The 11,401-nt window shown below is 33.2% G+C and overlaps 1 long non-coding RNA gene across 1 annotated transcript; it reads left to right on the plus strand.

Annotated features, from left to right (window-relative positions):
- The first annotated feature begins 9,587 nt into the window (after positions 1-9,587).
- LOC149237600 (uncharacterized) lies at positions 9,588-10,555 on the plus strand. The gene is made up of 3 exons (XR_016245296.1): positions 9,588-9,958; positions 10,060-10,142; positions 10,496-10,555. It is a non-coding gene; the product is annotated as an uncharacterized LOC149237600 (long non-coding RNA).
- Positions 10,556-11,401: the final 846 nt, after the last annotated feature.

The raw sequence follows: 11,401 nt of genomic DNA on the forward strand, positions 1-11,401 counted from the left end.
GGAGAAGAAACATACATAAACAACGCAGTCACATGAATCTCTAAAAACCAAGATCAAGTACTAATGATTTTCATAAGCTTCATTAATCTAAAAAATATTTACAATTTGTACACCATGGACTGTGTCTCACACGTTGACCCCAATCCCTTTTGATCTTTGTCGCTTATTAAATATAAAGAGGAATTCGAAATTACCACTTAAGGTGGTCAATTTACTAAAGATGAATAAAACATGCTCGACATAATGCACTTGGAGAAAATTAGAAACATACCATATTAAAACTATCATGATTTCGGAAAAATCACTATTTTAAAGCTTACAAAAAATTTACAAAAAAACATGTCCAGAATTATCAATTTAATTAACTTATCTATGCTTATCCAGACCTATCCAATCACCAACATAATTCTAGAAGGTCCCGAAATACCGAAACGAAAAAATAAGCCTGGCTAATATAATTGTGCAACATGGTGAAATATCCTCAAAGCTACACATAGTTGAATATCATTTTGGACAAAAATGAGCTACTAGGTATGCTTGAAATGGTGTTCTTCTGGTGTAGAATCCCTGAGATATCACCTTTAGCCTTTGCCAACCTCCCAACTGACTACACACCATTTGCACAACGAAATTCAAATTTTTCATTTGTTTGACATTTCCTAATCCAACAAAACATTGTAGTTCCCAACTATTCATCACATTCACCTTATAATACCGAGAATGGAACAAAACTTTTAAAATTTTTATTTACAAATCGAATTTCAAAAAAGAAAAATCATAATTTTGTCACTAAGGAATTATGGAAATGTGTCTCCAAGTGACAACTGTAACTCCCAAAACGTGACACCTATGTACAAAATGAGTGAGGTATATTTTCTTTGGCCCATTTTTGCATAAGACTCTTTTAATGTTTTCAAATCCACTTCCATGTGTTAGAAAAGTGTGCTAAAACACAATGTCTAAAACTACAGGAAAATGTATAATTTTATTTTTTGAAAAATAGGCCTCCAAACACATTGTATATCTCCAAAACCATAACACCTCTACATAAATTGAAGGAGGCTTTTTTTATTTTGCTTGTGCCTATAAAAACCTTCTATAGAGTTTTTGAAATTTGGCTCCATTCGGTTGGAATTTTTAAAAATGATTTCTAAAATAGTCACTTTGCACAACAAATTCGTAGCAGAGTGTGACAAACCTCCATGGTTGATATGGTAGCAGTAATTTCCTGGTAAAACAGACCAAATGGATATGTTTTGAAAGATAGTGTGATTTGAGGCACGACATCATAATAAAACATGAATGAAGGGAGTATATAATGGTGAATGGTGCATGGGAATGTTGGACATGGGAATGATGACATCACTAACAGATCCATAGAACTTTTACTGATTGTTAGAGTTTTGAGGTGTGAGAAAAAAGATCCGCATGAGAAACCCAAGACCCCTGAAACCTCAATGAATTTCTTCTTCACATGAATACTAATTTGGAAATATGATCGTATAACCCTCTCATGGCCTTTAGACTCTCTCAATTTTTTTTTATTTTTTATTTATTTTTTATTTATGTAGAGACCCCTTTATGACATGGAAACCTTGTACTGACCTTAGACATTGAACATTTAGATTATGAAATGAGTAACTTATAGGATAAACTCACATACAAACCCCCAAAATGAATAGAAAGAGACAAAAAATATTTGATCCCTAGACCCTACGATCCTACAGGTATATTTGGTGACATACATTGGAGGGGGGTGTAAATGACATGGTTTTAGAAACAATTTGAAAATGGCATTTGTTTGACATATCTGACATTCACTAGTAAAAATGATGAAATTAATGGCTAAGTGGCTGAAAAATTTAGTTATAGTAGCTTTTCCAAGTGAAATATTACAAAAAAATGAGAAATCTTAAGTGACCCAACTAAAACCGAATAGTAAAAATGACTAATTTATTCCTGGATTAAAATATATGACTAGATAATATGTAATACAACTAAATATTACTAAGTGAATTACTAATTTAGTCTAGGAAAAATTATATAACTACCTAATAAGAACTACAATAATATGAATCAATCATGCATGTTATTCATTTTAATAGTGTCAGTTCAACAATCTAAACCTACAAAAGATAGGGGATTCAAAGGCTATTATAGATTGGCTAGAAGGTTATACTCACTTAAACACTTCTTTACTTAATTAGTGGATAATTAGAGTTATGGAGTTGGTTAGAATATTCAAGGTTATATCCTTTTCTCACATTTATTGGGAATTAAATTCAAAGGCTGACAAGTTATCCAAAATGGGAGTGGGTGTATAACTGGGCAAAATACATTATAAATAATACCTACAAGGAGAAGTGTTGGTTAATTAGTAAAGGACAAATTTCCTTTAGTAATGAGAGAATTCTAAAGAATTACAAAAACTATAGCTATACACTAAGTTTTCACTCACCTTTAACAATAAATAGATTAACAAATCTAACCTTAAATGAAGATGTAGCCATAAATAATGCTAAAAGACTTTATTGCAACATCAAAATACCAAATAGTAGAAAAAAATCATATCTCAATACACTTGACTTATCTCAATTACCCAAATTCAATTACATGTGGAGGAAATTTGAAATAATGATTCCATAGAGGTGAATTTAATTTAGTTTTATTGTTTCAAGAAACCCGTGAAGATTTATTCTATAAAACCCAATGTTTCAGATTTTCAAACTGAGTTCGTCTTCAAGGGAATGAAATTATTAATGAGGATATTTTTGATAAATTATATATCTATATATATATATATATATATATATATATATATATATATATATATATATATATGTTTGTGTGTGGGGGGACATATATGTATAAATAAAAAATCAAAATATACACAAAAAATAAAATAAAAATAAAATTATCCATAAACAATTTTCAACTTTGAAACACGCTATCTTGTTCATCCATAAGCACATTGCAAGTTTGAACTTTCCATCTTGGTCAAATAGTCATGTATAGAAAGATTTATTTTGATTTTTGTGGGATTCATATTTACAAGGCTTTTAAGCCAAGTTCTTTGTAATGGTTGGGGTAGGTGGTTTTTTAATATTTTATTTTCTTCTATACAAAATTTCTTTCCTATTTTATCACTGCTTTACATGTCAACTACAACATTTTCATGAGGGCATGAAACAGGGTAAGCAGGGGGGTGTGTGGAGTACTAAGAAGGTATGTTTTTAATGATCATTTTATTGGCTTTTCAATAGGACTTATGAATCTTTCACATCATGAATGAGGAAAACAATAGTGAATTGTGGTAGAATACATGGAATTAGTATGCAAAGACTTATCTGCTGATAATTGTCATTTTCCTGTGCAGGAAAGGGTAGAAACGAGGAGCTGCAGTTCCAAAGAAGAAGATAAGGACAGGGTAATTGTTTTCCCTTTGACGAAGGACCGAGTGCAGACAAGGCAAAGCAAGCTAAAGCAAACCGGTCCGGGAAAGGAGGAAAAGGCACCAGCTCGGTGGAAGAGAAAGAAGTGATTAGGGATTAACAGTTTTACGAATCCCTCAGGATCTTCGATCCTGAGGGATCCCTGCTTTATTTATCTTACCACTTAGACATATCCGCCGTTATCCTTATATAAAGGGGTGACACTGTTAGTCTGGGAGAGGCTTTTTATGTAACTTTTTGTTAAATAATTAACTTTGATCATCGAGTCTCGTTGAACTTGGCTCATTGTACCTTCTATTTTATGCATTAATATAAACTTGGTGATAATCTCATCTTCGCGTCTGGATTAGCTTAAGGTAGTGTACCCTTGAGGCTAAGGGCCCGGCCCCAGAGGATACTTGCTTCTGTATCACTACGATTTGATTTCTGCGTGGTTTGCTTATCGTCACTAGTTGGTAATCTGATATGCTTTATAAGTTACATTACATGCTCTGCTAAGATTCTTTCATTAATGTTCTTCCGATTGACTCTGCATTATATGATCAATACTTTTACAGTGAATGAAATCTTATTGGGTTCAACTGAACAGTGTTATCCTTGTGTGATGAAGCTTCTATGCTACGTATGTGTGTTAAGGTAATTATCTGAAAGGTGTGCTCTTTATGATTTAGATTTCATGCTGTTCCATTTGGAAACACAGTTATAATTCCTATTGATGATTGGGATTAAATTCAGATTACTTTCTTAGAATGTTGTGTGTATGACTTTCACATGCTGTTCCATAATTGAGAGTTATTGTTGTTCCTTTAGTGGATTGTGTGATTTGCTTGGAGAATGAAAGATTGGAGTTTTGATTACGATAAAAGCTTTTGAGTTGATAGTATAAAGTGTGATTGTTACTCGCGAGGTTTAGTTTTAGTGATCGCTGTTCCATTTCAGAATTGTTGTTCCATTTTAAGCATTATTGTTCCTTTCAAGATTTACTGTTTAATTTCCTATTTGTCGTTCCATTTCTATCTGTCATTTCTTTTACTCGCATTTGGTGTGAGAGACGATCTGTGGCTGTAGTGAGCCTCTGCATTTACTGCCCTGCTCCCATACCCGTGATCCATGCTCTAGTTTCCTTTTCCATCAGTTTCCAAAGGGATGGACTACTGTTGTTGGACCCTTGACTGATATTTTGAGATTGTGTGCTTTAGTCATTTGAAGGAACTTAGTTACAGACAAGCATCAGTTTACTCTTGTATTTTGTAGGACGCTGTACTACTTGCATTACTCTGACAAATAGCCTCGGATTGAGTCACTCATTGAAATAACCAAACGTTCCTGGATTGACATATTAATGTGAGGTAATTAGAGGTGAAAGAGACCCTTTTTATAGCTCTACGGTATCCTAAGTAAATCTTAAGAAAATAATAGAATAATTAATCAAATACATAAACATAGTATCAAATTCCTGATGTGTTATGTTACATATACATTGATTATGTCGCATAAAGGAAGGAAATAATGAGATTGAACTATTATGAAAAATGAAACATACATTGGGAGAAGAAACATACATAAACAACACAGTCACATGAGTCTCTAAAAACCAAGATCAAGTACTAATGATTTTCATAAGCTTCATTAGTCTAAAAAATATTTACAATTTGTACACCATGGACTGTGTCTCACACGTTGACCCCAATCCCTTCTAATCTTTGTCGCTTATTAAATATAAAGAGGAATTCGAAATTACCACTTAAGGTGGTCAATTTCACTAAACATGAATAAAACATGCTCGACATAATGCACTTGGAGAAAATTAGAAACATACCATATTAAAACTATCATGATTTTGGAAAAATCACTATTTTAAAGCTTAGAAAAAATTTACAAAAAAACATGTCCAGAATTATCAATTTAATTAACTTATCTATGCTTATCCAGACCTATCCAATCACCAACATAATTCTAGAAGGTCCCGAAATACCAAAACGAAAAAATAAGTCTGGCTAATATAATTGTGCAACATGGTGAAATATCCTCAAAGCTACACATAGTTGAATATCATTTTGGACAAAAATGAGCTACTAGGTATGCTTGAAATGGTGTTGTGCTGGTGTAGAATCCCTGAGATATCACCTTTAGCCTTTGCCAACCTCCCAACTGACTACACAACATTTGCACAACAAAATTCAAATTTTTCATTTGTTTGACATTTCCTAATCCAACAAAACATTGTAGTTCCCAACTATTCATCACATTCACCTTATAATACCGAGAATGGAACAAAACTTTTAAAATTTTTATTTACAAATCGAATTTCAAAAAGGAAAAATCAGAATTTTGTCACTAAGGAATTATGGAAATGTGTCTCCGAGTGACAACTGTAACTCCCAAAACGTGACACCTATGTACAAAATGAGTGAGGTATATTTTCTTTGGCCCATTTTTGCATAAGCCTCTTTTAATGTTTTCAAATCCACTTCCATGTGTTAGAAAAGTGTGCTAAAACACAATGTCTAAAACTAGAGGAAAATGTATAATTTTATTTTTTGAAAAATAGGCCTCCAACAACATTGTATATCTCCAAAACCATAACACCTCTACATAAATTGAAGGAGGCTTTTTTTATTTTGCTTGTGCCTATAAAAACCTTCTATAGAGTTTTTGAAATTTGGCTCCATTCGGTTGGAATTTTTAAAAATGATTTCTAAAATAGTCACTTTGCACAACAAATTCGTAGCAGAGTGCGACAAACCTCCATGGTTGATATGGTAGCAGTAATTTCCTGGTAAAACAGACCAAATGGATATGTTTTGAAAGATAGTGTGATTTTAGGCACGACATCATAATAAAACATGAATGAAGGGATTATATAATGGTGAATGGTGCATGGGAATGTTGGACATGGGAATGATGACATCACTAACAGATCCATAGAACTTTTACTGATTGTTAGAGTTTTGAGGTGGGAGAAAAAAGATCTGCATGAGAAACCCAAGACCCCTGTAACCTCAATGAATTTCTTCTTCACATGAATACTGATTTGGAAATATGACCGTATAACCCTCTGATGGCCTTTAGACTCTCTCAATTTTTTATTTTTATTTTATTTTTATTTTTATTTTTTTATGTAGAGACCCCTTTATGACATGGAAACCTTGTACTGACCTTAGACATTGAACATTTAGATTATGAAATGAGTAACTTATAGGATAACTCACATACAAACCCCCAAAATGAATAGAAAGAGACAAAAACTATTTGATCCCTAGACCCTACGATCCTACAGGTATATTTGGTGACATACATTGGAGGGGGGTGTAAATGACATGGTTTTAGAAACAATTTCAAAATTGCATTTGTTTGACATATCTGACATTCACTAGTAAAAATGATGAAATTAATGGCTAAGTGGCTGAAAAATTTAGTCATAGTAGCTTTTCCAAGTGAAATATTACAAAAAAATGAGAAATCTTAAGTGACCCAACTAAAACCGAATAATAAAAATGACTAATTTATTCCTGGATTAAAATATATGACTAGATAATATGTAATACAACTAAATATTACTAAGTGAATTACTAATTTAATCCAGGAAAAATTATATAACTACCTAATAAGAACTACAATAATATGAATCAATCATGCATGTTATTCATTTTAATAGTGTCAGTTCAACAATCTAAACCTACAAAAGATAGGGGATTCAAAGGCTATTATAGATTGGCTAGAAGGTTATACTCACTTAAACACTTCTTTAATTAATTAGTGGATAATTAGAGTTATGGAGTTGGTTAGAATATTCAAGGTTATATCCTTTTCTCACATTTATTGGGAATTAAATTCAAAGGCTGACAGATTATCCAAAATGGGAGTGGGTGTATAACTGGGCAAAATACATTATAAATAATACCTACAAGGAGAAGTGTTGGTTAATTAGTAAAGGGCAAATTTCCTTTAGTAATGAGAGAATTCTAAAGAATTACAAAAACTATAGCTATACACTAAGTTTTCACTCACATTTAACAATAAATAGATTAACAAATCTAACCTTAAATGAAGATGTAGCCATAAATAATGCTAAAAGACTTTATTGCAACATCAAAATACCAAATAGTAGAAAAAAATCATATCTCAATACACTTGACTTATCTCAATTACCCAAATTCAATTACATGTGGAGGAAATTTGAAATAATGATTCCATAGAGGTGAATTTAATTTAGTTTTATTGTTTCAAGAAACCCGTGAAGATTTATTCTATAAAACCCAATGTTTTGGACTTTCAAACTGAGTTCGTATTCAAGGGAATGAAATTATTAATGAGGATATTTTTGATAAATTATATATATATATATATATATATATATATATATATATATATATATATATATATATATATATATATATATATATATATATATATATATGTTTGTGTGTGGGGGGAGATATATGTATAAATAAAAAATCAAAATATACACAAAAAATAAAATAAAAATAAAATTATCCATAAACAATTTTCAACTTTGAAACACGCTATCTTGTTCATCCATAAGCACATTGCAAGTTTGAACATTCCATCTTGGTCAAATAGTCATGTATAGAAAGATTTATTTTGATTTTTGTGGGATTCATATTTACAAGGCTTTTAAGCCAAGTTCTTTGTAATGGTTGGGGTAGGTGGTTTTTTAATATTTTATTTTATTCTATACAAAATTTCTTTCCTATTTTATCCCGAAAAGAAAACTTAAAGATATCACGCATAGTTTTCACAACTTTTAATAAATAGGGGAATGTGGCAAAGGCAAGGGTTTTCATTAGTTGATGGAATAATACTACATTCAAGAGGATATATTTGGCAAAAATTATAGAAGGTTTGTTGGAATCTTTATTCTTGTTGAAAGGGATCAAACTATATTTTTTGGAATACATCTAAAAATTCGAATCCAAAACTCTTAGAATAGGACGGAAGATCTTATTTCTAAAACCCTTAGAATTGGATGAGAGAAGAGGATTTAAAAATGCTTCAAAGAGCCCAAGGGAAATTTCTTAGGAGGTTTACATATTGTAAACCCTAAAAAAAGTAATAAGAGACTTATTTCTTTCAAATCCTAAAAACAATGTGAATTTATTAACCGGAGGAAATTAAAGAGGAGGAGAAAAAAATGTAGAAGGAAAGGAAATTACTTGTTAGAGTCGTGATTTTTAAACCAACAAATATAAATGATTATACAAAAATATTTCATTTTTTAAAGAAACATTTATTTATTATAAACCTGGAATGTTTGCAAATTCCATGATGTTTCTAGTCTAATCCCATGTCTAGTAAAAGTGATGTCATGGTGCAACAAAAAAAATTTAACTAATTAACTGAGCTACAAGAGAAAATTGATTTAGAGGAAAACCTAAGGGTTCCCCAACATGTATTGTGTGAATATAATAATAATGGGATATATAAAAATCCCCATGGGAGGGAAGTTCATTCAAGGTACAAGTAGAGGATTTCAATGTCGACACTCAATTTTTCATCAACCAACCTACACTTCAAAATATTTTTTTCTCTGGTTAATATTTGTGTGATAGTTTTTAGCTGCAACATGGTTGGCTATTGTGATGTGTTCTTTATAAATATATGACTCACTACTAATCGCTAGCTATGAATCCCATGTTAACCATATGTGCATGCTAGGCACCATTTTACCTTGGCCATTTATGTTTAAACCTTCATTCCGGTTTGAAATGCTACGACCACCATAATGTTATATTTCATCTTTTCCTAGACGTTGTATGTGGTGTAAATTTTGCTATAGCTTATATCAAATTTGTATGCATGAATTTAATGTTAGGCTCATGTGTACTCCTTTGTCGAATGGCTCTATTTATTACTTCCATCATTGAGTCCTTACGTTAAATTATTGTTTTTATGAATCTGTTGGTGATTGGGTTAATACTCAAGTTTATGTCGAGTTAGAGTATTTATGCATCAATTTTATGGCTCAGATTTAATGAGGTTCACGCGCTATTACTCCCCATGCCTTACGATAACCTCCTCCTCATGACAGTTGTCCTTCCGCACCCACCTCATTAAATCTATTTCCACATACTCTAGCCCATGTGATATGGTACATGGGCATATGGCCTCTATCCTCACTGAGGAGACGGGACATCAAAGGCCCAGATCTGTGGTCTCACATCTACAGTCAAATTTGCTTCACTCAAACCCTATCCTTCCATAGTGTTCACAATGCCCTCATTCAGTTCGATGCACCTCTGTTGGAGTTGAGATCTTGGTCACTATGGTTTATGTCGATAACCTTGTTTCCTATTCTCCAAATGTTGTTTTTATCACCCTATCCACTGCCTATTATTGTTGCCACGACCTGCAACCAAACTCATATCCCTTCATGATGTTTTTATCTTAAGGTTGGGGAACTGGTGAACCACCTAGCCTATTGTCAGTACCTGTTCTTCATTACCGGGGCGAAACCAATGAAGAAAAACAACAGAACTTTACAGGTATCTTTCTTCTATCCAGGTAACCTTAAACTAAAATCTCATGTTTTCTTTTATGTGTTAATATCTACATGCACGACTGAATCCTCTTTGTATATGTATAGGTCCGGGGAACGCTTCTATTATATGTACAAAGTGGGGATTCATGAGTCCAGCTCAAAACCACTCTGATTACTTAGGAACTGTGGTGAGATTCTTTCGTGGTCATCTATGGTTTGCCTAACATTGGATATCTACACATACGCACTACTCTGTTTTTCACATTGACCATTTTTTCTTATGTTCTCTGCTGCATAGGTTCAAATGTTTCTAGACAATATTTGTCATGCACCCATGTATATGTATTGCTATAATTTCTATCTATCTATTAGTAGGGCTAAGAGTTTACTAATTATTTGTTGAATTGAGTCATGGGTAATACTGGATAACTCCTATATCCCTATTTTTGGATACGTGCTGATACTCCACAACTTCCTATCCAATAAATGTGATGTTTATCCTGGCTACCCAACTACTAATCTAGCACTTGGCTCCCTTCAGGTTAGTTCTATGGGTCGAACTGCCTCCTTCTCGGGCACCTTGCTGCAACTGCGAAGTCGAATCCAGCTTTTTGATGTAGCATGGAAAAGTCTCGGACTGGTAGTACATGAACATGTGGTAGATATAAGATGAATACTTGAAGATGCCCTCCCTGTCCACTTTGAAAAGTTGCTCATGTATCTTGTTGGCTATGAATTTAGCAAAATTATATTTATAGGCAGGAGGATGGCCTGGGCTATAAGCAGCTAGTAATACCAGCACTGTCTCATCAACAAATTCACTGGTTTTATAGCGCAACACATATGAAATCATGTCTAGCAGAAGTTTGCCTATATCAGTAAAGTGGACATATAAGTAGGGAGGTGGCCCTGTGGGCTGTCGGTCAGGCCTCATAAATGTCTTGGTGATCCTCTGCCTGTCATCAGTGGACATCTTGGCACCTGTATCCAGCAGATAGTTCATGGAGAAAGGAAACAACAACTGAGTTTGTTTGAAGTTGAGCATCTGGTTGATGGAATCAGCATTAATGTGAAAGAGGATGCTCCCAGATGGAGACTTGACGGCTCTGTGATTTGCATCATAATCCTCAGCATATAGGTGAATAATCTCTGGAAAAATGTTAAAAGATGGGAGAAAGTAATATGGCATATTTGATTCCCATATCCCATATGTATCCTTGCAATTCAAATAGTCATCTCTCAACTCCCTGAAGGTCTGCAATTGGTTCCTATCACCCACAAAGTCTTGGATGAGGTAATCCCTGTCAGCAAGAGGCAGGGACTCAAGCTCTTTATTTGGTGGATTCATGGGGGCAACACTGAGAGCTGTGGGTGCAGGAGCAGCCATTATGTAGTTTCTGAATGTTACAAGGTAAGTGCAATGGTTTGCAAGGTTCCTCAAAGCTCA

Source organism: Pinus tabuliformis, chromosome 8, assembly GCF_031772625.1.
Source record: "Pinus tabuliformis cultivar Carrire ecotype Pingquan chromosome 8, CPIR1, whole genome shotgun sequence".
Taxonomy (NCBI): domain Eukaryota; kingdom Viridiplantae; phylum Streptophyta; class Pinopsida; order Pinales; family Pinaceae; genus Pinus; species Pinus tabuliformis.